A 23556-nucleotide genomic window follows, 5' to 3' on the forward strand; every position below is an offset into this window, starting at 1 on the left:
ATATATTCCATTGACAACCCAGGAGTGACTCCATTTAAAATCTCTAGCTATCGAGGCTTTCAGCATGTGCTTTTATTTTGCTGTTTCATGCTGTGTGTTATGTTTTTTTTAAATTTGGCGTAAAAAACACAGACGTACATTTTGTGAAGCCGTCATATAGTGTAATGTGAAACATGATCCCTGTGAGGCAGTCAGTCGGTTGCTGTGATGAGCTGCTGTTGCCAGGGCGAGGGTTGGAAGCAGTCAGTCGTACTGTTGGCTCCGTGCAGTCTCCATGGTGACTGCATCCAGACTGGTTCAGCGCTTTTGAAAGGGTGTGCAAGGTAGAAATCTTTGCTGTTTGTGCGTGAAGATGATCTGGAATCACTTTTCTTTCTGTACAATAAAGGGGTGATGCTGTGATCCCAGCATGGAACCACACTTGCAGGGAGTGTGGGTTGGAGACGGGGCTAAGGCACTGTCACAGAATCGTAGAAATTTACACCACAGAAGGAGGCCATTCGGCCCATCGTTTCAAAAAAGAGCTACCCAGCCTAATCCCACTTTCCAGCTCTTCGGCCCGTAGCCCTGTAGGTTACGGCACTTCAAGTGCACATCCAAGTACTTTTTAAATGCGATGAGGGTTTCTGCCTCTACCATCCTTTCAGGCAGCAAGTTCCAGACCCCCACCACCCTCTGGGTGAAAAAAGTTCTCCTCAACTCCCCTCTAATCCTCCGACCAATTACTTTCAATCTGTGCCCCCTGGTTATTGACCTCTCTGCTAAGGGAAATAGGTCCTTCCTATCCACTCTATCTAGGCCCCTCATAATTTTATACACCTCAATTAAGTCTCATCTCAGCCTCCTCTGTTCCAAAGAAATTGTCGCTTCAAGCAGGATCGCCACTGGAGTGTCTTTGTTCATTTCCGTATAGAAACCAAACGTGTGTGTGCGTGTATATACTTAGTCCCAGTTAAGGCCAATTAGGGACGGGCAATAAATGCTGGCCTTGCCAGCGACACCCACATCCCACAAACAAATTTAAAAAAAAGTTACAATGTCAAAACCTTAAGCCTTTTAAAAATTTATAACCTATTCTGAAGGGCCAGATAATGTCAGATAATTAAGCTGTTTATTTATTACTAACTTACTACAGTCGAACCTGACTTTTCAAGTCCGACTCCAGGACTTGAACATATAACCTAGGCTGATGCTCAAGTTGCCATGGCACGATTCGAAACAAGGACAGCAGGGAGTTCGCCCGATGTTCTGATCAGCATTCCTGTAAGCAAAGCCACTCGAAGCAGATTAACTGGCCAGTTATCTCTGCTGCTGGTTGTAGGCCTCCGCTGTGCATAAAGTGGCTGCTGCGTTTACCTAAATAACAAGTGAGCCCACTTCAAAAAGTAATTCATTAGCGGTGCAGTGTCTTGCGATGTTCCTGAAGACGTGATGAGGTGGCCTTGTCACAAGCTGGTGCCCGGGAAAGGGATTCAGCTGCCGGGCGAGCGGGGACACTCGCTGTTCCCTCGGAACAGGAGCACTGTCAGGTGGGCAGAGGCTCGATCCTGTTTATGAACTGTGCCAGAAAACGCTGGGAGTGCACAGCTGTTGTAATGTAGGAAACGCGGCAAATTGCGCACAGCAAGCTCCCATAAACAGCAGTGTGATAACGACCAGATAATTGTTTTTTCAGTGATGTTGATTGAGGGATAAATATTGGCCCCAGGACGCCGGGGATAACTGCCCTGCTCTTCTTCGAAATAGTGGCCATGGGTTCTTTTACGTCCACCTGAGAGAGCAGACGGGGCCTGGGTTTAACATCTCATCCGAAAGACGGCACCTCTGACAGAGCAGCACTCCCTCAGCACTGCGCTGGGAGTGTCAGCCTAGCTTTTTGTGCTCCAGTCTCTGGAGTGGGTTAACGTTTCAGGTGTCACCTTTAGTCAGAACATTCTGCCTATACCTGAAGTTTTAATCCATTCCTCTTCCTGGATGCTGACTGTCCGGATGTGTTACTTCCTGCATTTTCTGTTTTGGTTTTAGATATCCAGCATTTAAAGGTTTTTTTTTAACTTTTGATCTCAACTTTCTCAAATGATATCTTAGAATTTTATTTGTGCTGCAAGTTCTTTTGTGAACACAAATGAAGCAAGTTGGTCAAATTACAAAATTTACCATTACAACCGAACTGCAGAGTGGGGAGATCTCGGTGCCAAGTGTGCTATTGTGTAACAGACCGGCGGAGGCATCCATTTTGTTTTGGAGTGTTATTTATGTCCTTGTGATAATGTTTCAATTTTTGGATGTAGCTGTGTTGACCGTGTTTTATTTTCATTTTTTATTTTAAATAGAGACTCAGGAAAGGCCAGTCCAAACGTGAAGCTGTTTCAGTCGAAAGTCATATGGATGGCGATGGAACCTGGGGATTTCATAACTTGTGTTTTCTTCTGATACAATAAGGTTTGTGCCTGTGTATGTTCGTAGAGCAATGCGTATTTGGCCTCCTTTAATAACCACAAACCTGTAGAGTGCCGTTTATTACTGTGCGTCTGTTATATATTCCTTAACTATATCGAAAGGCTGGGATGTTCAATATTGTTCGCAGCCTTGGTGTCATATTTGACCCAGAGATGAATTTCCAACCACACATCTGCGCCATCACTAAGACAACCTTCTTCCACCTCCATAACATCACCCGTCTCCGCCCTTGCTTCAGCTCATCCGCTGCTGAAACCCTCGTCCATGCCTTTGTTACCTCTAGACTTGACTATTCCAATGCACTCCTGGCTGGCCTCCCACGTTCTACCCTCCGTAAACTTGAGGTCATCCAAAACTGCCCGTGTCCTAACTCGCGCCAAGTCCCGTTCGCCCATCACCCCCTGTGCTCGCTGACCTACATTGGCTCCTGGATAAGCAACGCCTCGATTTTAAAATTCTCATCCTTGTTTTTCAAATCCCTCCATGGTCTCGCCCCATCCTACCTCTGTAATCTCCTCCAGCCCCACAAACCCCCGCGATCTCTGCACTCCTCTAATTCTGCCCTCTTGAGCATTCCCGATTTTTAATTGATCCACTATTGGCCTTCAGCTGCCTGGGCCCTAAGCTCTGGAATTCCCTCCCTAAACCTCTCCGCCTCTCTCTCCTTTAAGACGCTCCTTAAAACCAACCTCTTTGACCAAGCTTTTGGTCGCCTGCCCTAATATCTCCTTATGTGTCTCGGTGTCAAATTTTGTTTGATGACGCTCCTGTGAAGCGCCTTGGGATGTTTTTACTATGTTAAAGGCGCTATGTGAATACAAGTTGTTGTTGTAATGAGGACATGTTGCGAGGGGGGTTGTCCTCTGCACTGTTTCTCTTTCAGTGTTTGAATGATGAGCAGTATGCTGTTTTGCCAGAGTGCTTTGGACCAAGTGGGGCTGGCCGGTGTCCTTTTCGTAGTTTAGACCAAGTGTTTGCGAGAGTCTGAAGCTTGACCACCCCCCCCCCCCCCCACCCCTTTCCTCTCTGAAACTCCTCCAGCCCTGCAGTAAAATTGCATTCAGGCAGTGGGCGTGTTTTAATTGGCTGCCGATTCCGTGAGCGACGTGAGCTGCTGTAGCCAATCACCACCCACTTCTGTGAAAAAGTGAATGTGACAGTTTAAGCATGTTGCTATTATTTGTGAGGTTTGCAGCTGCACCAAGGCCGGTGGTTTCCTTTTCCTTTACATATTGGTTTGTTTTTGCTGGAAATCGCGTGTTTGATCTGCCGTTAAAAGACGGCAACAACAAAAAAGTTTGCGAAACAAAAATAATTGTGAAGTGTTACTAAACCAAATCCGTATGAAGTGCGAGTGTCGCCACTGTTAAAGCGTTGGTAACTCAATTCAATAATCTCAATCGAATTTAAATTTTAGGCATGTACCTGTGCTGCACGTTCAGCATTATTTCTTTAAAGGTGTTCCATTTATCTTCTGCTGAAATGTTGACAGGTGATCTTCTCCGATCCATTTGTTTTACTTTTAACCCTTTCAAAGTGACAAACCTGCTGCTTTGATGACCAAATAAACTCCAGCGCCTCGCTGCGTTCCTCAGCTCCCCAAAGCTGGAAAGCAACTCCCCCCGCCCCCCACCCCCCCTCCCTTTCAGGCCGCCGTGGTGTGCAGGGTCTTCAAGTTGGGTTTGTCTGGGGTGCAACATACAGGAAACTTTTTTTTATCCGGCACGGACGGAACCGACGTGGTGCCGGTTCATCAAAAATTCCGGATAACCGAACGCTACAGTAAAAGATAGGGAGAGCTGTTGCTTAGCAACAACTGTAGAACAATGGCCACAAGTTCCAAGCGTCTCTGTAGCTTAGCAACAGCTGCAGCCACACCCTTGCACAGCAACAGATGGAAGAAGGCAAATATAATACGAAGTAAAACCTACTCCTGAATTTTGCTGGTGAACCGAGATTTCCGGTTATTTAGGTGCCGGTAAATCGAAAGTTTCCTGTATGTGATTAATGGGGGACAAACGTGCAGCAACATTGTGTTTCCCATCACACATCACAGTCTTGACGTGGTTCACAGAACTCCATCAGCGGAGAAGTGCCCTGGGGTGCATTGTCCAAAACACTGAATAATTTACTGGCTGTGGATTCTTATTTGTGCTTTGGTGCCTTTAGCACTCTGGCTGAGTAGCTGGAGGTTTTCAAGGCCCTTTTCTCATGAGAATATGCCCTGCAGCTCCTCTATATTTTATTACCTTGATTCGGCACCAAAAAAATACCACAAGCACAGCAGATGGACAGTTCCAGAATCTATAGAAACACCTGACTCAACAAGAGGAAGCAGGTAGTTTGTCAACAGTTCCCATAGTGAAGCTTTTCCATTCCAGTCAGTTAATAAAAGCAAAATACTGCGGATGCTGGAAATCTGAAATAAAAACAGAAAATGCTGGAAATACTCAGCAGGTCAGGCAGCATCTGTGGAGAGAGAAACAGAGTTAACGTTTCAGGTCGATGACCTTTCATCAGAACTGGAACAAGTTGGAGATGTAACAGGTTTTTAAGCAAGTGCAGGGGCAGGGAAAGTGGGGAGGGGAGGAAAGAACAAAAGGGAAGGTCTGTGATCGGGTGGAAGGCGGGAGAGATTAAATGATGAAAGGGATGATGGTGCGAGGCAAGAGGAGATGGTAATGGGACAGGTTAAGAAACAAACGATGGCTCTAGCTGAAGTGTAAATAGGAATGGCAGAATCATCAACAGCTGCTCTGTGAAAAATTAGGGGCCGACATTCTGGTCTGAAATTGTTGAACTCGATGTTGAGTCCACAAGGCTGTAAAGTGCCTAATCGAAAGATGAGGTGCTGTTCCTCGAGCTTGCGTTGACCTTCGTTAGAATAGTGCAAGAGGACGGAGAGGTCAGAGTGGGAGTGGAGCGGAGAATTAAAGTGACAGGCGACCGGAAGCTCGGGGTGACGCTTCCGGACTGAACGGAGGTGTTCCGCAAAGCGGTCACCCAATCTGCGTTTGTTCTCTGCCACTCTTGTTGTGCAACACATTGTATATCTGTTCGGGCTCTCTCTTCTGCGGATGAAAACAAGTCAGAGCTTCTGCTGTATATAGCACAACTTCTGTGGCATTGCTTGCAGGGAGTTGGGAGGTTATAAGGGAGTTGCAAGAACGAGGGTTTTATGGCCAGCAGTATTACCAGGGACACTGATTCCTCGGCCTTGGGGATAGAACTGGGAGCACGGAGGGCGGGGGTGGCCAGGGTCTAGTAGTATGGGGATGGGGTCTCGGGGTATTTTGGTTAAAAGGAAATGTCCATCCAGAAACATCTGTTCTCCCAACAGTCATCAGAAGCAAATAAATTATATGTGGCTCAGTGGGCAGCACTCTATCCTCTGAGTTAGAAGGTTGTGGGTTCAAGTCCCACTCCAGAGATTTGAGCACAAAAATCCATGCTGACACTCCAGTGCAGTGCTGAGGGAGCGCTGCACTGTCGGAGGTGCCGTCTTTCGGCTGAGACGTTAAACCGAGGCCCCGTCTGCCCCCTCAGGTGAATGTAAAAGATCTCACGGCAATATTTCGAAGAAGAGCAGGGGAGTTATCCCCGGTGTCCTGGGGCCAATATTTATCCCTCAACCAACATCACTAAAACAGATTATCTGGTCATTATCACATTGCTGTTTGTGGGAGCTTGCTGTGTGCAAATTGGCTGCTGCGTTTCCTACATTACAACAGTGACTACACTTCAAAAAGTACTTCATTGGCTGTAAAGCGCTTTGAGACGTCCAGTGGTCGTGAAAGGCGCTACAGAAATGCCTTTCTTTTCGACCACTCTTAGTGAGTTTACTGACTTGTACAGACTTTAGCAAACATAAATATTCAGAAAAGAACCCAATATTGGGTATGGTAGTGTAGTGGTTATGTAACTGGACTAATAATCCAGACAACGATAGTTCAGTTTCCACCACGGCAGTTTTGAGAATTCAAATTTCACTTTTTAAAAAATAATCTGGAAATAAAAAGCTGGTATCGGCAACAACAAAAAACATGACCGAGAAGCAACCAGATTGTCGTAAAAACTCAAATGGTTCATTCGTGTCCCTTAGGGAATGAAACCTGCCGGTCTGGGCCTATATGTGACTCCAGTCCCACACCAACGTGGCTGACTCCCAACTGCCCTCCTGAAGTGGCCGAGACGGCCTCTCGGGTTCCCAGGGCAGCTCGGGTGGGCCAATAAATGTTGGCCTTGCCAGTCACACCTGCATCCCAAGAATTAATTAATTTAAAAAACAAAAACAAATTACCTCATCAAGTGCTCAAAACTTCATAATTTAAGTAGTTCCCAAGTTTCTCTAACTATAAAATAGTCCTTAAGCCTCAAAAGTGGTTCAGGAGAGATTTTTGAACTGAATTTTTTGAAGCAAAATGAAAAAAAACAATATTTTTATACAAAAACAAAATACCGCGGTTGCCGGAAATCTGAAATAAAAACAGAAAATGCTGGAAATACTCAGCCGGTCAGGCAGCGCCTGTAGAGAGAGAAACAGAGTTAACGTTTCAGGCCAATGGGTCACAGACCTGAAATGTTAACTCTGTTTTTCTCTCTACAGATGCTGCCTGACCTGCTGAGTATTTCCAACAGTATTTTTATTTTGTTTTCTAAACCTCAACGAAAAAGATGCCACAGGTGCTATTGTGTTTGTCTGTAAGGGAAACGAACAGTTGCCGATGCATATTAATAAATAACAGACTTGCCTGAAGTAAAGCTTTGATTTAAAAACTTATTTTGGGAATTAGGAAATTTCAGTTACTGCGGGGAGGGGGGGGAAATTACAATTTTTTTTCTAAAAGCATTCTATGATTAGATTCAAAGTTGACAGTGAAATATTGACTTGTTGACTGTAGGGTTGCGCCATTGTGATTACGGTATTTACTTAGGGACTTTCCATTATAAATGCTGGCATGAAAAGTGTGACAGCAGACACTCGAGGTTTGGAGACGGGACGCGGGCAGTCCCAAGATGTTTAACAGACAGATAGACGTTCGGGCCTGAATTTTAATACTTTGGCGGGTTGGGAGCGTGGGGGCTCGGAAGCGGCCGGGAGAAGGGGCTTCCCGCCGGCCCTGCCGAATTTAACGGCAGGGCCTGATGTGCATTGGAAGCCTCTGTTTCCCACCCACAGTCAGCCAGATTGAGAGGCTGGCTGGCTGCGGGCGGGTAGGCCTGAGGCACTAGGCCGCAGAGAGGAGGGAAGGAGGGATTGCACAGGGGATGGGGTGGTGGGGGCGGGAGGGCCGGAGGAGCGGGGTTGTGGGGGGCGGGTATCGGGACCTATCGGAGGAGCGGGGTTGTGGGGGACGGGTATCGGGACCTATCGGAGGGCCGGAGGAGCAGTGGGGCGTGGGGGTTCGGACCATCATCAGAGGGCCAGGAGAAGAGGGGGAGGAGGATGAGGAGTGGGAGTGGGGGGGATCAGAGGCCTCGTGGGCGCAGAGGGGTCTCCGATCGCAGGGGATGGGTTAGGCAGGGACGCTGGATCCAGGAGGTTAGTATAAAGGCTTACCTCGGCTTCCATTAGCTGGCGGGTTTCACAAGGTCTGCAAAACTCGACCAGCTACGGTTAAATTTAAAATGGCGGTTAAATCAAAGACTTCCAGCCTCATTATAATATTTAAATGGACGACTCGCCTCCTGGGAGCGGATTGGCTGCCCAACCCCCAGTCCTGCCTCCGTTAAAACCGGAAATGGGTGGGTTGGAGGCGGGTTCTGGTTGGGATTCCGATTTTTAACACTTTAATTTCCCACCCGACCCCAACCCACAGGTTTTTTGGGGGGTTAAAATTCCCCCTCCCCCACCCCCCCTGTTAGTGAGCAGTCTCGGTGACAGAAAGGAAGGAAAGAGGTTGGCAGGGGATCCTCCTCATCTTATTTCACAACCATCCCTGGCTGAAGAGCCGCACAGGTTGGATACAAGATATGAACTGAGCCAAGCTCGTTTTACAATAAAGTTAACCTCATTTGAAGTTAGGCAACTTAAATTGTGTCTTTTTAATAGATGTGTGCGAGGATGGGGAGGCTGGTCAGTGTATTTTGCTTGTTATATTTATTGTCACTATTTTTGAAGCCATTTAATCCCTTGACCCGGGATAAATGTAACCAAATTCGGCGATAAACCTTCTACAGTTTAGCAAAATAAAATGAATTTTGGTGCTTTCTTGATACTGCTGTGGTTTGGTTTGTAGCTGTGATATCCGAGTGGTAAGGTCAGAAACTGAGAGAAGCGAGATATTAGGAACAAACCCAACTGTTTATTTACACGGTGTAGCAGAGGAACATATCTCTTACAAGCTGGAGGCCAGGCACAGTTCTTATTGCACGAGCACAAGATGGAGGATCAACCTCTGAGTCATACCCATAATGCAATGCCACATTACCGTATTAACTGGTGTACCAGGACATTGAATACATGACCCATTACCTTAAATACTGGTGAATGTGAACCCTTAATATTTGGCTCCATCTGGTGGATAACTTAAACATTACATCCCAGATTACTATAGAAGCTGTGTTGATTGTCAACAACTAATGGTTGCTGCAAGTGTCACAGACCCTGAGGTAGGGTGAAAAGTTAGCACTCCGTGTTACCTAACAAGAAGAAAAATATTGGACAAATTGATGTGAACCTCTATAGCGCCTCTCACAACCTCAGGACGTCCCAAAGCGCTTCACAGCCAGTGGAAGAACTTTTGAAGTGTAGTCACTGTTGTGATGTGGGTAAAGCAACTTCAAAAGTGCTTGGATGGGAAGTGTTGGAGAGATGTTCTGCCAAGTTGACTCCGTGACTTGGAGCTCTAGGTTGTAATTCACAGAACTGAACTTGGATATTTCGGATAGAAGCAGGTTATTTTGGATTGTGAGCGAAAACCTACAGGCTTCAATGGAAATTCACAGTTTCAAGCAGGTTTCAGTATCGGGAAGATTTTTAATACACCGACACATACACACACACATACACACACACACACAGACACAGACACAGACACAGACACAGACACACACACACACAGACACACACACACACTTACTAGTGGAATAGACTTTCAGTCAAAGCCACTCATGTCCGTTAACATTTTGAAACATTTGCTGGGCCAGTATCCAGTTGAGAATGGGATTGAAGATTATCAGGATTATAGCCTGGTGCATAGTTTGATTCCTATTGGGGAGAAATTGAATCCTTTGGATCTTCTATCTCTGGTCTCCCTCAGGAGTTCAAATGGGTTCACTAGTGTCCACGAAAGAACAAATTGTACATGATCGGTTTGGGAACTGGGTTGATGGGGAAAATGGCTGTCTTCGCCCTGTACTTCGCTCTTAATGCCTGAACTAGTTGATGTGAAGGTGAGAAAGAAAAGAAAGACTTGCATTTCTATAGCACCATTCACGACCCCAGGACGTCCCAAAGCGCTTTACAGCCAATGAAGTACTTTTTGAAGTGGAGTCTCTGTTGTAATGTAGGAAACGCGGCAGCCAATTTGTGCACAACAAGCTCCCACAAACAGCAATGTGATAATGACCAGATAATCTGTTTTAGTGACGTTGGTTGAGGGATAAATATTGGCCAGGACACCGGGGAGAACTCCCCTGCTCATCTTTGAAATAGTGCCAAGGGATCTTTTATGTCCACCTGAGAGAGCAGACGGGGCCTCGGTTTAACGTCTCATCTGAAAGACGGCACCTCTGACAGTGCAGCACTCCCTCAGTACTGCACTGGGAGTGGCAGCCTGGATTTTTTGTGCTCGGCTCTCTGGAGTGGGACTTGAACCTTCTGACTTATGCTTCACGTCTAGAGCAGTGCTACCCACTGAGCCACGGCTGGCACGACCGAGCGAGTAGGGAGCCACTTGATCTATTCGATTGATAGATGAGACGCCAAGGTTAGATGATTTAGTCTACTGAAGGATAATGAACTTACATCTGTAGTAGAGTGCAATGCCCCTGTCGGGCATAAAATAGAGAAGGAAGCACAGACATCTAATCAGATAAGCGAACTAGGATATTCATATTGGAGAGCTGATGGTTTTACTATGAAGCATTTTGATAAGCTAAGTTGTGGCAGACTAAACCGCAACACTGGCCTATCCAGAAGGTAATGTTTTTAATGGGTATCACATGCTGCTACACCACAGCCTCCCACACAACTACTTGGATGACTAAGCATGGTTGTTTTCTTCATGACTGCTGCTAATAGGCTCTCGTTCAGGATCGCATCTGAAGAAGGGTGTTCTAGATCTAAATATACCAACACCTCAGTGGCACAGCAGCACAATACCTCACACCACTCTGTGTGTATTCGGGCAAGCAAGGAACAGGTCCGCTCCTAGCCGTGGGTGGGCATGGCAGCAGCCTGGTAGAGAGACCTCCGCTGACTTTCCCTTCCTGGGCACTGGCTGAGAGTGGGGCTGGAAGCTGCGTCTCTCCACTCCGTGGTGTTGAAATGAGCAGCACCAAGGGACTTTAAACTTAATAATGCAGCAGCCGTCATTTTATAGTTCTCGACTATTCCAACGCGCTCCTGGCCTGGCCTCCCACGTTCCACCCTCCGTAAACTTGAGGCCATCCAAAACTCGGCTGCCCGTGTCCTAACTCGCACCAAGTCCCGTTCGCCCATCGCCCCCTGTGCTCGCTGCCCGTGTCCTAACTCGCACCAAGTCCTGTTCGCCCATCGCCCCCTGTGCTCGCTGCCTGTGTCCTAACTCGCACCAAGTCCCGTTCGCCCATCGCCCCCTGTGCTCGCTGCCCGTGTCCTAACTCGCACCAAGTCCCGTTCGCCCATCGCCCCCTGTGCTCGCTGCCCGTGTCCTAACTCGCACCAAGTCCCTTTCACCCATCACCCCCTGTGCTCACTGCCCCGTGTCCTAACTCGCACCAAGTCCCGTTCACCCATCGCCCCCTGTGCTCGCTGCCCCGTGTCCTAACTCGCACCCAGTCCCGTTCACCCATCGCCCCCTGTGCTCGCTGCCCGTGTCCTAACTCACACCAAGTCCCGTTCGCCCATCACCCCCTGTGCTCATTGCCCGTGTCCTAACTCGCGCCAAGTCCCGTTCGCCCATCACCCCCTGTGCTCGCTGCCCGTGTCCTAACTCGCACCAAGTCCCGTTCGCCCATCGCCCCTGTGCTTTCTGACCTACATTGGCTCCCCGTTCAGCAACGCTTCAATTTTCAAAATTCTCATCCTTGTTTTCAAATCCCTCCATGGTCTCGCCCCCTCCCTATCTCTGTAATCTCCTCCAGCCCCACAACCCCTCTAGATCACTGCACTCCTTCAATTCTGCCCTCTTGAGCATTCTCTGTTTTCAGTAACTCCACCGTTGGTGGCCGTGCCTTCAGCTGCCGAGAACCTAAGCTCTGGAATTCCCTCCCTAAACTACTCTACCTCTCTACCGCTCTTTCCTCCTTTAAGACGCTCCTAAACCAGGGGTCACAGTCTCAGAATAAGGGGTCGGCCATTTCGGACTGAGATGAGGAGAAATGTCTTCACTCGGAGGGCGGTGAATCTTTGAAATTCTCTACCCCAGAGGGCTGTGGAGGCTCAGTCGTTGAGTATATTCAAGACCGAGATCGACAGATTTTTGATTATTAAGGGAATCGAGGGATATGGGGATAGTGCAGGAAAGTGGAGATGAGGTAGAAGATCAGCCACGATCTCATTGAATGGCGGAGCAGGCTTGAGGGGCCGAATGGCCGACTCCTGCTCTTATTTCTCATGTTCTTATGTTTAAAATCTACCTCTTTGGTCATCTGCCTTAATATCTCTCTAAATGGCTCAGTGTCAAATTTTGTTTGGTAACGCTCCGCAAAGCACCTTGGGATGTTTTACTACGTTAAAAGGCGCTATATAAATGCAAGTTGTTGCTGTTGACGAACAAAAGCAGCCCTCTAACATTTTAATGAAAGTGTTGGAAAGCAGGGAAGATTTCAGTGTTATATTTAACATGACGTTGGATAAAAGGGATAAATCCAACTTAATATTGGTTTCAGCCAGCTGCTTCTTTAATGGTAACCCTTCGGGGGGAAAAATTGAGTCACGCCCCCTTTGGGGCGCTAACTTCGCCGGGGCGCTACTTTTAGTGCCCCCGCGGCCAAAGTTGAATGGTAGCGCCCCAAGAGGGAAGCGGGGTGCTACTGGAAGTGCCCCGCCTCCCTCTTGGGGCACTGCGAGGGAATAACGCGGCGCAACGTGGTGCTGCAGGCCATTCTCCCCTTCTTAAAGGGGAAGGGCCTGGTGCAGCACGTTCCGGCGCCCAGCTGGGCCACCAGGGATCGGGAGTGCCGGCACCCCGTGGGGGGGCTTCAGAGGAGGCCGGGAACGGCAACGGGGGCAGGTGCTGGCAGGCGGCCAGCAACAAAAATGGCCGCCCGCCACCTCTTCGTTAACTAGTGCCGCCCCGGCCGCAGGTAGGCCCCCCTGACCCCGTCGGCCATAGCATCCGGCGGTAAGTCGGGGGGCGCCATCGAAGATCGTTAACAGGAGGCGCAAAGCAACTGAATTTTTCCCCCTTAGTCTCACGTGTCCTCTTGATCGCTGGGCCACCCAAGAGAATGGGCTCATCAATTCCCGAAACCTGTAGACCTGCATTTGTCAGAGACTTGCTCTGACTGCCAAGCAATCAATCTGTGGCTTCATCAGTTTCTGGGGGAGGGGGGTGGGACGAGAGGAATGGCAATGGTCAATATATGGGTCTGATCAGATCCAGCCAACTATTCAAGGAAAATCGACTCGCCGTCTTTGCTGTATTCAGGAATTGATTGGGTCGAAGATTGTTTAGTGGCAAAGGGCAAGTCTCTCTTTGAAATGTTGAGGGATGCAAGCCTACAGGTTGGAAAATAGACAAATTCATCATCTCGAGTGGCCTACATTGGGGAGGATGTTTGGGAGGAAGACAGTTACTGTCTCAACATTAACACCCCTGACATGAAAGACTCGTGTTTGCATAAATCACTGCTCCAGTTTCTCAACTTTAGCTCAGCTCTGAATGGATTACTGGATTGTGTGCAGTTAACAAGGAATTGTCACCCTCGTACAACATTGCACTGTGCAAACCTACAGTCCAGGAGCCTTGCGCATAATGATCTCTTTCCAGAGAAGGGCATTTTAACCCCTTACGGACAAATGTTTTAAGTATTTCACTTTTGATTTGTTGTTGTTTCTTACAGTTTCTGTGTTCGATCTCATCAGTAAATCTGTTGCTTTTAGCTGAGGCACTTTGTTTGGATGGTGAGGTATTTACAGAAGGCTGGTAAAACATGGTGGGCAACCACATGATCTCTGGTGCACAATAGAACATCGTGACGGGATCATTATTACCCGCTGGTGGGTTGCCCCAGACTCTGCTTGCACCAGGGCACAAAGAAAGAAAAAAAAAGACTTGCACCTTTCACGACCACCGGATGTCCCAAAGCGCTTCACAGCCAATGAAGTACTTTTTGAAGTGGAGTCACTGTTGTAATGTAGGAAACGCGGCAGCCAATTTACACACAGCAAACTCCCACAAACTGCAGTGTGATGACGACCAGATCATCTGTTTTAGTGATGCGGGTTGAGGGATCAATATTGGCCGGGATACTGGAGATAATTTCCCTGCTCCTCTTCGAAATAGTGACATGGGATCTTTTGCGTCCACCCAAGAGAGCAGGTTTACATAGAAACATAGAAGATAGGAGCAGGAGTAGGCCATTCGGCCCCTCGAGCCTGCTCCGCCATTTAATGAGATCATGGCTGATCATCCAAGTTCAGTACCCTGTCCCTGCTTTCTCTCCATATCCCTTGATCCCTTTAGCCTTAAGAAATATATCCAACTCCTTCTTGAATATATTTAATGAATTGGCTTCTACTGCCTTCTGTGGTAGAGAATTCCACAGGTTCACCACTCTCTGGGTGAAGAAATTCCTCCTCATCTCTGTCCTAAATGGCTTACCCCTTATCCTTAGACTGTGACCCCTGGTTCTGGACTCCCCGACCATCAGGAACATCCTTCCTGCATCTAGTCTGTCCAGTCCTGTCAGAATTTTATAAGGTTTAACGTCTCATCTGAAAGACGGCGCCTCCGACAGGGCAGCACTCCCTCAGCACTGCACTGGGAGTGTCAGCCTAGATTCTTGTGCTCAAGTCTCTGGGACTGTGAACCCACAACCTTCTGACTCAGAGGAGAGAGTGCTGCCCACTGAGCCACGGCTGACACTTTTCTAAAGAATATCGAGGAAAGTTGTACAAATGGGATGAATACCCAGGTGCTTCTTTTACAAAAATGACTTTTAAACGATAAACTAGCTGCAGAGGGGGCAATGTCCAATTTTAATGTGCTTTTAACCCATTATAGAATATATACCATGTTTTTTTTTTCTGAAGCCAGTTTCCTTTAGTTGAATGGCTCCTCGCAGAGACTGGGAGGCAGATTTTTCACATGGAACCTGCTTCAACTGACCTAGAGCCAGAGGCTCCTGTATGGAAAGTATCCCGCTGCTGCCATTGATTGCTTCGCGGTTGGCCTGTTTCCAAGCGGATAGCGAGCAGCCTGTCTCTGTATTGCATGCCCAGCAAGCACTGCCTAATGTTCACAGCCAAATTTGATAGGAGCAGTATTAAAAAAAAAAGACAGACTAGCTCTGGATTAGGCCTGGGGAATGGTCCCAGCTACGTGATATCTGGCGGACATGGTCCACAGGGCTTCCCTCCACCTGACCATGTTGGCCTCACTTCTCATAGAGTCATAGAGTTATACAGCACAGAAAGAGGCCCCTCGGCCCATCGTGTCAGCGCCGGCCATCAAGCCCCGTCTATTCTAATCCCATTTTCCAGCACTTGGTCCATAGCCTTGTATGCTATGGCGCTTCAAGTGCTCATCCAAATGCTTCTTGAATGTTGTGAGGGTTCCTGCCTCTACCACCCTTTCAGGCAGTGAGTTCCAGATTCCAACCACCCTCTGGGTGAAAAAGTTTTTCCTCAAATCCCCTCTAAACCTCCTGCCCCTTACCTTGAAACTATGCCCCCTGGTTATTGACCCCTCTACTAAGGGGAAACGTTCCTTTCTATCTACCCTATCTATGCCCCTCATAATTTTGTACACCTTAATCAGGTCCCCCCTCAGCCTTCTCTGCTCTTAAGGACTACTTCTAATCTGAGAAAACATCTGTCTCCCAGGCCATGTAGGGCAGCCTTTCAGCCGAAGCAGTTAAAATAATGAACAACGTGGGGCTTACTAGATTAGTGCCTTCCTTTTTAATTTTAGGCGCCTTCAGAGCAGACTAATGATAAAAATTTGTGGAAGAACGTGAAATGTTCCACATTTCCAGGGACACCAACTGCTACTTTCTGCCACTCATTATCTCCCGTTTATCATCTTTGTATTTTTTTTTTGGTTTCTCTGAAAACTGTAGGCGTACTTGACGGCAAAACAGTCGAGCTCTCCAGGTGTGTGTGTGTGTGCATGTGTTTGTGAAGAGAGCTTTTGATGGCACTCAGCCACTCGCAGTGTGTTTGAAGTTAATCAGCTGAACTGGTTCAGTAATATCGCAATCGAACTGGGGGGGGAGTGGAAATGTTTGCTGGGAGGCGTGGTGGTTTGAAATCAATGGTGTTGTTTTAAAAGGAAACGCAGATGTGCTCTTAACATTCAGCAATCGCTCGGTGCTTTCAAATATGATCGTGATGGCCACCAGAGCACCACGGATGGCTGTCTTGCATTTTTATCAAATTAGCTCCAATTTAAATAGGAAGTAAGGTTTTATTGCCAGGAAATCCTATTTAGGATTTGTCATCTGATGGAATTATTTCCGAGCTAACCTTGGGCTGCAATTAGTGGCCGTCTTCGGTTCAATCTGGTATTCAAAGAAGAGTTTCATCTTGTGAGACCCAAATTCACCACAATGATATTTTTCAGTATATTCTTTGTGCTTATTTAAGGAGGTGCTCGTGCTCGTGCTGGGAAATGCAACGCATGCAAGTCAACCGATTCAACGTTTGAAGAATAAAGGGTTTCAATCTCTCCATTCTTGGATGATAACTTTCACCTGTTTGATTTTTTTTGACAGCTCAGGCTGCATGAGTCCAATTGGGACAAAAAGAAAATACTGCAGGTGCTGGAAATCTGAAATAAAAACAGAAAATGCTGGAGATACTCAGCAGGTCAGGCAGCATCTGCGGAGAGAGGGAAACAGAGTTAACGTTTCAGGTCGATGACCCTTCGTCAGAACTGGAACTGGAACAGTTCTGACGAAAGGTCATCCACCTGAAACGTTAACTCTCTTTCTCTCTTCCCAGATGCTGCCTGACCTGCTGAGTATCTCCAGCATTTTCTGTTTTGAATTCAATTGGTACCGGGTGCTCCTATCAACCAACCCCAGATTGCACAGGAGACACACCCTCTGCAACACCCAAATAACCTGCCTTTAACCCCCAGTTTTGGAAGATACTCCCTCTTACACCAGTGTGGCTGTTTTCATTTCAGTTACTACAAATAATACTTTGTTCAGCAGCGGTACGTGGCAAAGGCAGGAAGAAATGAATGGGGGCTTTACCCTGCAGGGACCAGTTTGACCTTGGTCCCGGCTCTTTAGATTCAGGAATTGTGCCATTGGATTGGAAAATTGCAAATATCACTCCATTATTTACCCTATGTAAACTTGAGGTCATCCAAAACTCGGCTGCCCGTGTCTTAACTCGCACCAAGTCCCGTTCGCCCATCTCCCCTGTGCTCGCTGACCTTCATTGGCTCCTGGTTAAGCAACGCCTCGATTTCAAAATTCCCATCCTTGTTTTCAAATTCCTCCATGGCCTCGGCCCTCCCTATCTCTATAATCTCCTCCAGCCCCACAACCCCCCCCGAGATATCTGTGCTCCTCCAATTCTGCCCTCTTGAGCATCCCTGATTATAATCGCTCAACCATCGGTGGCCGTGCCTTCTGTTTCCTCGGCCCTAAGCTCTGGAATTCCCTGCCTAAACCTCTCCGCCTCTCTACCTCCCTCTCCTCCTTTAAGACACTCCTTAAAACCTACCTCTTTGACCAAACTTTTGGTCACCTGCCCTAATTTCTCCTTGTGTGGCTCGGTGTCAAATTTGTTTTATGACACTCCTGTGAAGCACCTTGGGGCGTTTTACTACGTTAAAGGTGCTATATAAATACAAGTTGTTGTTGTAATGTGCTTTTTTTTAAAAATGCTAGTCCCTGAAGCCAGAACTGGAGACGACAGTAGAGCGCTGTAATTTGTCTAGACTGCTCCGACTGTAAAGGGCCGTACACTGGAGGTGGTGTAATCATATTGGACAGATTAATGTGCTCTGCATTACGTCAAATGCAGAAGCTGCAGTGTTGACCCGTCGGATCGGAATAATGTCCCCTCTGTATGTTGGAGCTCCAGATGCCACAGTTTCCTTTTAAGATGAGCAGTGGGAGGAGCAAAGAGGAAAATGGACGAGATGCTAATAATTTAACGGCCCATCTGTTTAGTGTACCTTCAATGACACAAAAGCCTGTAAATGGAGGCCATGTGACGGCTGTCAATGAGCCGTGATAACTGGCCCCCGCCCTGAGACTGTTCCAGGAGCTCCACAGACACTGAGATTTTTCCTACTTCATTGCCGGCCACTGCTCCTATTCACCCCACGCTTTTCATAATTTTTAACAAATTTGTGTAACTTGGCGTTCCCATTATTGACGATAAGATTCTAGGTCCCGAAATATTTTTTTTATTATTCGTTCACAGGATATGGGCATCGCTGGGCAAGGCCAGTATTTATTGCCCATCCCTAGTTGCCCCTTGAGAAGGTGGTGGTGAGCTGCCTCCTTGAACCGCTGCAGTCCGTGTGGTGAAGGTACTCCCACAGTGCTGTTAGGGAGGGAGTTCCAGGGTTTTGACCCAGCGACGATGAGGCAACGGCCGATATATTTCCAAGTCAGGATGGTGTGTGACTTGGAGGGGAACTTGGAGGTGGTGGTGTTCCTATGCACCTGCTGCCCTTGTCCTTCTAGGTGGTACAGGTCGCGGGTTTGGGAGGTGCTGCTGAAGAAGCCTTGGAACATGTTTAGGTTCGATGACTGAAATGATATGAATTGTACAGTAGAGGGGCTGTTGCTTGGCGCCTTCACATCTGCCCGTGACCTAACTCGCACCAAGTCCCGTTCACTTATCACCCCTGTGCTCGCTGACCTACATTGGCTCCTGATTAAGCAACACCTCGATTTCAAAATTCTCATCCTTGTTTACAAATCCCTCCATGGCCTCGCCCCGCCCTATCTCTGTAATCTCCTTCAGTCCCACAACCCCCCGAGATATCTGCGCTCCTCCAATTCTGCCCTCTTGAGCATCCCTGATTTTAATCGCTCAACCTTTGGTGGCCGTGCCTTCTGTTGCCTAGGCCCCAAGCTCTGGAATTCCCTCCCTAAACCTCTCCACCTCGCTACCTCTCTTTCCTCCTTTAAGACGCTCCTTAAAACCTACCCCTTTGACCAAGCTTTTGGTCACCTGCCCTAATTTCTCCTTATGTGGCGCGGTGTCAAATTTTCTGTTTTATAATACTCCTGTGAAACGCCTTGGGACGTTTTACTACGTTAAAGGCGCTATATAAATACAAGTTGTTGATGAGAAGCTTTGTTTCTATACCTAGTGCAAATCTTGTAAAGGTAAATTACATTTTGTAAATCTATTGTAAATCACATCAACAAGTTACAGGCATAAGACCTTTAGACAATGACGTAAACCATAAAAGCACAGCTTGATCACTAACTTTGAGGAAAATCTTTCAACAGCGCCAACAGCTTGCATTTATATAGAGTCTTTAACATAGTAAAACAGGAGCGATTATCAAACAAAATTTGACACCGAGCCACATAAGGAGATATTGAGGCAGATGACCAAAGAGGTAGGATTTAAGCAGGAGAGAGAGGTAGCGAGGCGGAGAGGTTTAGGGAGGGAATTCCAGAGCTTAGGGCCTTGGCAACAGAAGGCACGGCCGCCAGTGGTTGAGTGATCAAAATCGGGGATGCGCAAGAGGCCTAAATTGGAGATATCTCGGCGGGGGGGGTGGTGATGTGTAGGGCTGAAGGAGATTACAGAGATAGGGAGGAGCGAGGTCATGGAGGGGTTTGAAAACAAGGATGAGGATTTTGAAATCGAGGAGTTGCCGGACCGGGAGCCAGTGTAGGTCAGCGAGCACAGGGGGTGATGGGTGAACGGGACTTGATGCGAGTTAGGACACGGGGCAACATGAGGATGAACATTCTGCCAATTGCTGAAAGTCCAAGGTGTAACCAATATCACTGGATATCCGGCGCTGTGTTACATCCCCAAAATCATTGGGGTGTCCTACACACCTTCATTTGATACCAATAAACTAATGAGGTAAGTACACTGGTATTAAAAGTTGCAGGTGATACGGGAGCAAGTTGAAAAGACAGTAGATGCATGTGCCATTGCGGAGGGGGTGGTTGGGGGGGGCGGTGTTGTGTACCTAGTGGTGTGGCTGTGGTGTCAGGTTTCCGCCATCAATCGGAGTGATTTTTAGTTAATGGGGTATACAAGGTAAGTCATTTCCCGTAAAAGCTGCAGTAAAATAAACCCTGGTACCTGGGCAATACAAATCATGTGGTGCAGTAGCAGAGCAGGCCAAAGTCACAATCAATCAAGCTTGTTGTTCGGCTTTGCACACATTACTGCCACACCCACACACACCCTGACACCCCCCCTCCCCCACACACACGCCCCCCCCCCCCACACACACCACCACACACACCCCCACATCCCCCCCACACACACGCCCCCACCCCCCCCCCCCCACACACACAGACACACCCCCACAGACAGAGAGACACACACACACCTCAATGTTCCCTTTAAGCTGCGTGGCCTCTCGGGACCTCTCGCGCCGCCGGCTTTTCATTGCAAAAAATGCGCGGGTGCGCAGTATTTTGAATGGGCCACACACCCCAAAAAAAGAGGGAACATTGCACACACACCTTTAGAACTTACCAACATAAGAATTAGGAGCAGGAGTAGGCCATACGGCCCCTCGAGCCTGCTCCGCCATTCAATAAGATCATGGCTGATCTTCGACCTCAACTCCACTTTCCTGCCTGATCTCCATATCCCTCGATTCCCCTAGAGTCCAAAAATCTATCGATCTCGGCCTTGAATATACTGAACGACTCACCATCCACAGCCCTCTGGGGCAGAGAATTCCAAAGGTTCACCACCCTCTGAGTGAAGAAATTCCTCCTCGTCTCAGTCTTAAATGACCGACCCCTTATCCTGAGACTATGCCCCCTAGTTCTAGACACTCCAGCCAGGGGAAACAACCTCACAGCATCTACCCTGTCAATCCCCTTCAGAATCTTGTATGTTTCAATGAGATCACCTCTCATTCTTCTAAACTCCAGAGAGTATCAGCCCAATCTACTCAATCTCTCCTCATAGGACAACCCTCTCATCCCAGGAATCAATCTAGTGAACCTTCGTTACACTGCCTCTTCTTCCGGTACGTCTTGGTGTTGGGCATTTCACTGATGGGATTCTCTGCTGGCGCAAGACTGACTGATAGGGTTAAGGGACGAGCAGCCCTGACTGCTATCCTGAAACAACTAATACTGAGATTCTTACTGGGATTAATTCTCTCACTTTCCTGCACCTTCGGCGATAGCTCCCAGCAGTGAACAACCCGGTTATTTCCCTGACCTTGGACTAGCACAGAATTAAACCTTTCTGTGTGTGTGCGTATTTTATTCATGACTGACAGCACGGCTCCAATTGCTGAATTTCTGAGCTGGAAGGAGTTCAGCTCATTAACCTTGGAGAAACAGCTTGTGGAATTGGATGTCCCACTGTCCCAGTCGATTGGAACAGTGCAGTCTTAATTTATCAGGAAGAATTTTATCCAAATTCATAGGGTAGGCAAATGCCCTTAAAATCTCAGCAGGAATGATTTGAGTTCTCCCTTTCTCGTCTTTATTTCTGCACAGCAGACTGACTACAGACTACAGTCTCAGTCACTGAAAGCAAACATGCAGGTGCAGCAAGCAGTTAGGATGGCAAATGGTATGTTGGCCTTCATTGCAAGAGGATTTGAATACAGGAGCAAGGATGTCTTACTTCAGTTATACAGGGCCTTGGTGAGACCACACCTGGAGTACTGTGTGCAGTTTTGGTCTCCTTACCGAAGAAAGGATATACTTGCCATAGAGGGAGTGCAGCGAAGGTTCACCAGACTGATTCCTGGGAGAGCAGGACTGTCGTATGAGGAGAGATTGGGTCGACTAGGCCTGTATTCACTAGAGTTTAGAAGAATGAGAAGGGATCTGATTGAAACGTCTAAAATTCTGACAGGGCTAGACAGACTGGATGCAGGGAGGGTGTTTCCCCTGTCTGGGGGGTCTAGAACGAGGGGTCATAGTCTCAGGATACGGGGTAGGACATTTAGGACTGAGATGAGGAGGAATTTCTTCACTCAGATGGTGGTGAACCTGTGGAATTCTCTACCACAGAAGGCCAAGTCACTGAATATATTTAAGAAGGAGATAGATAGATTTCTAGACACAAAAGGCATCAAGGGGTATGGGGAGAGAGCGGGAATATGGTATTGAGATAGAGGATCAGCCATGATCATATTGAATGGCGGAGCAGGCTCGATGGGCTGAATGGCCGACTCCTGCTCCTATGTTTCTATGTTACACCATCGCCGCTGATCCCGGCCGGTCGCCTATCTCGGGCGAATAGCGCTGACCTTTACTATACACGTCAATTACAAAGGAGCTGCTTGAAAGAAAAAGAAAGAAAGACTTGCATTTCTATAGCGCCTTTCACTACTACCGGACGTCCCAAAGCGCTTCACAGCCAATGAAGTACTTTTTGAAGTGTAGTCACTGTTGTAATGTAGGAAATGCGGCAGCCAATTAGCGCACAGCAAGCTCCCACACACAGCACTGTGATAATGACCAGATAATCTTTTTTAGTGATGTTGATTGAGGAGATAAATATTGGCCCAGGACACCGGGGAGAACTCCCTTGCTCTATGCTCACCAGCACGGTGGCATAGTGTTAGCACTGTTGCCTCACAGCGCCAGGGACCCGGGTTCGAATCCGGCCTCGGGCGACTGTCTGTGTGGAGTTTGCACATTGTCCCCGTGTTTGCGTGGGTTTCCTCCGGGTGCTCCGGTTTCCTCCCACAGTCCAAAGATGTGCGGGTTAGGTTGATTGGCCATGATAAATTGACCCTTAATGTTAGGGGGATTAAATACGTGGGGTTACGGGGATAGGGTGGGATATGTGTTGGTGCAGGCTCGATGGGCTGAAATGGCCTCTATCTGCACTGTGGGGTTTCTGTGATTCTTCAAAATAGTGCCGTGCAATCCTTTATGTCCACCTGAGAGAGCAGACGGGGCCTCGGTTTAACGTCGCATCTGAAAGGCCGTATTAAGCGGGCCGGCTATTCCAGGCGGGGTTCAAGCAGCTGTTTGCACCTCACCATTACCTGTCATTAAGTCCTAACCCTGCCCTCCCCAACCCCCCCCCCCCCCCCGCCTCTCAACCCCTTCCCCATGGCCTCCAGAACTCCTGCCACTGCTGCGAGCCCTGCACGCTGGCTGCAGAGCTGGACATATTCCGGCTCCGTTTCAAACTTCCGAAAGGGGCTTTCCCCTCATTAGGGTTAAGTACGATCCAACTTCAAGATAATAAAGGATTGAGATGGCACGTTGCGGCCCTGATTTTAGATGAGAGAGCGTTTAACTTGCCCTCCTACAGACACCTGACGGTTTCAGGGTTTTAATCTCAACAAGGTTGACCAATTCATCGGATGTCAGTGCAGGCTTCTGAATCGCCCTGCGTGTGTGCTGAACAGATTCATCCTGAGTTCTACACCGACCACCATGTATAGCCTCCTTCCTTAGGCAGTCCCTCGGAACCGAGGATGACTTGCTTCCACATTAAAAATGAGTTCTCAGGTGACTGACGAGTCCAATGCGGGACCTACAGTCTCTGTCACAGGTGGGGCAGATGGTGGTTGAAGGGGCGGGTGGGTGGGGTGCTTGGGTTGACGTGCGCTCCTTCCGCTG

The 23556-nt window shown here is 48.0% G+C and overlaps 1 protein-coding gene across 1 annotated transcript in view; it reads left to right on the forward strand.

Annotated features, from left to right (window-relative positions):
• pik3cd (phosphatidylinositol-4,5-bisphosphate 3-kinase, catalytic subunit delta) overlaps nucleotides 1-23556 on the forward strand; it is a 260207-nt gene that overhangs the window by 64969 nt on the left and 171682 nt on the right. The window contains exon 3 of the mRNA XM_085967370.1: nucleotides 2334-2442. The gene's annotated coding sequence lies outside the window, so the exon portion shown is untranslated. The remainder of the gene's footprint in view (nucleotides 1-2333; nucleotides 2443-23556) is intronic.

Source organism: Somniosus microcephalus, chromosome 25, assembly GCF_052327205.1.
Source record: "Somniosus microcephalus isolate GS21.2 chromosome 25, FLI_Smic_1.0, whole genome shotgun sequence".
Classification (NCBI taxonomy): Eukaryota; Metazoa; Chordata; class Chondrichthyes; order Squaliformes; family Somniosidae; genus Somniosus; species Somniosus microcephalus.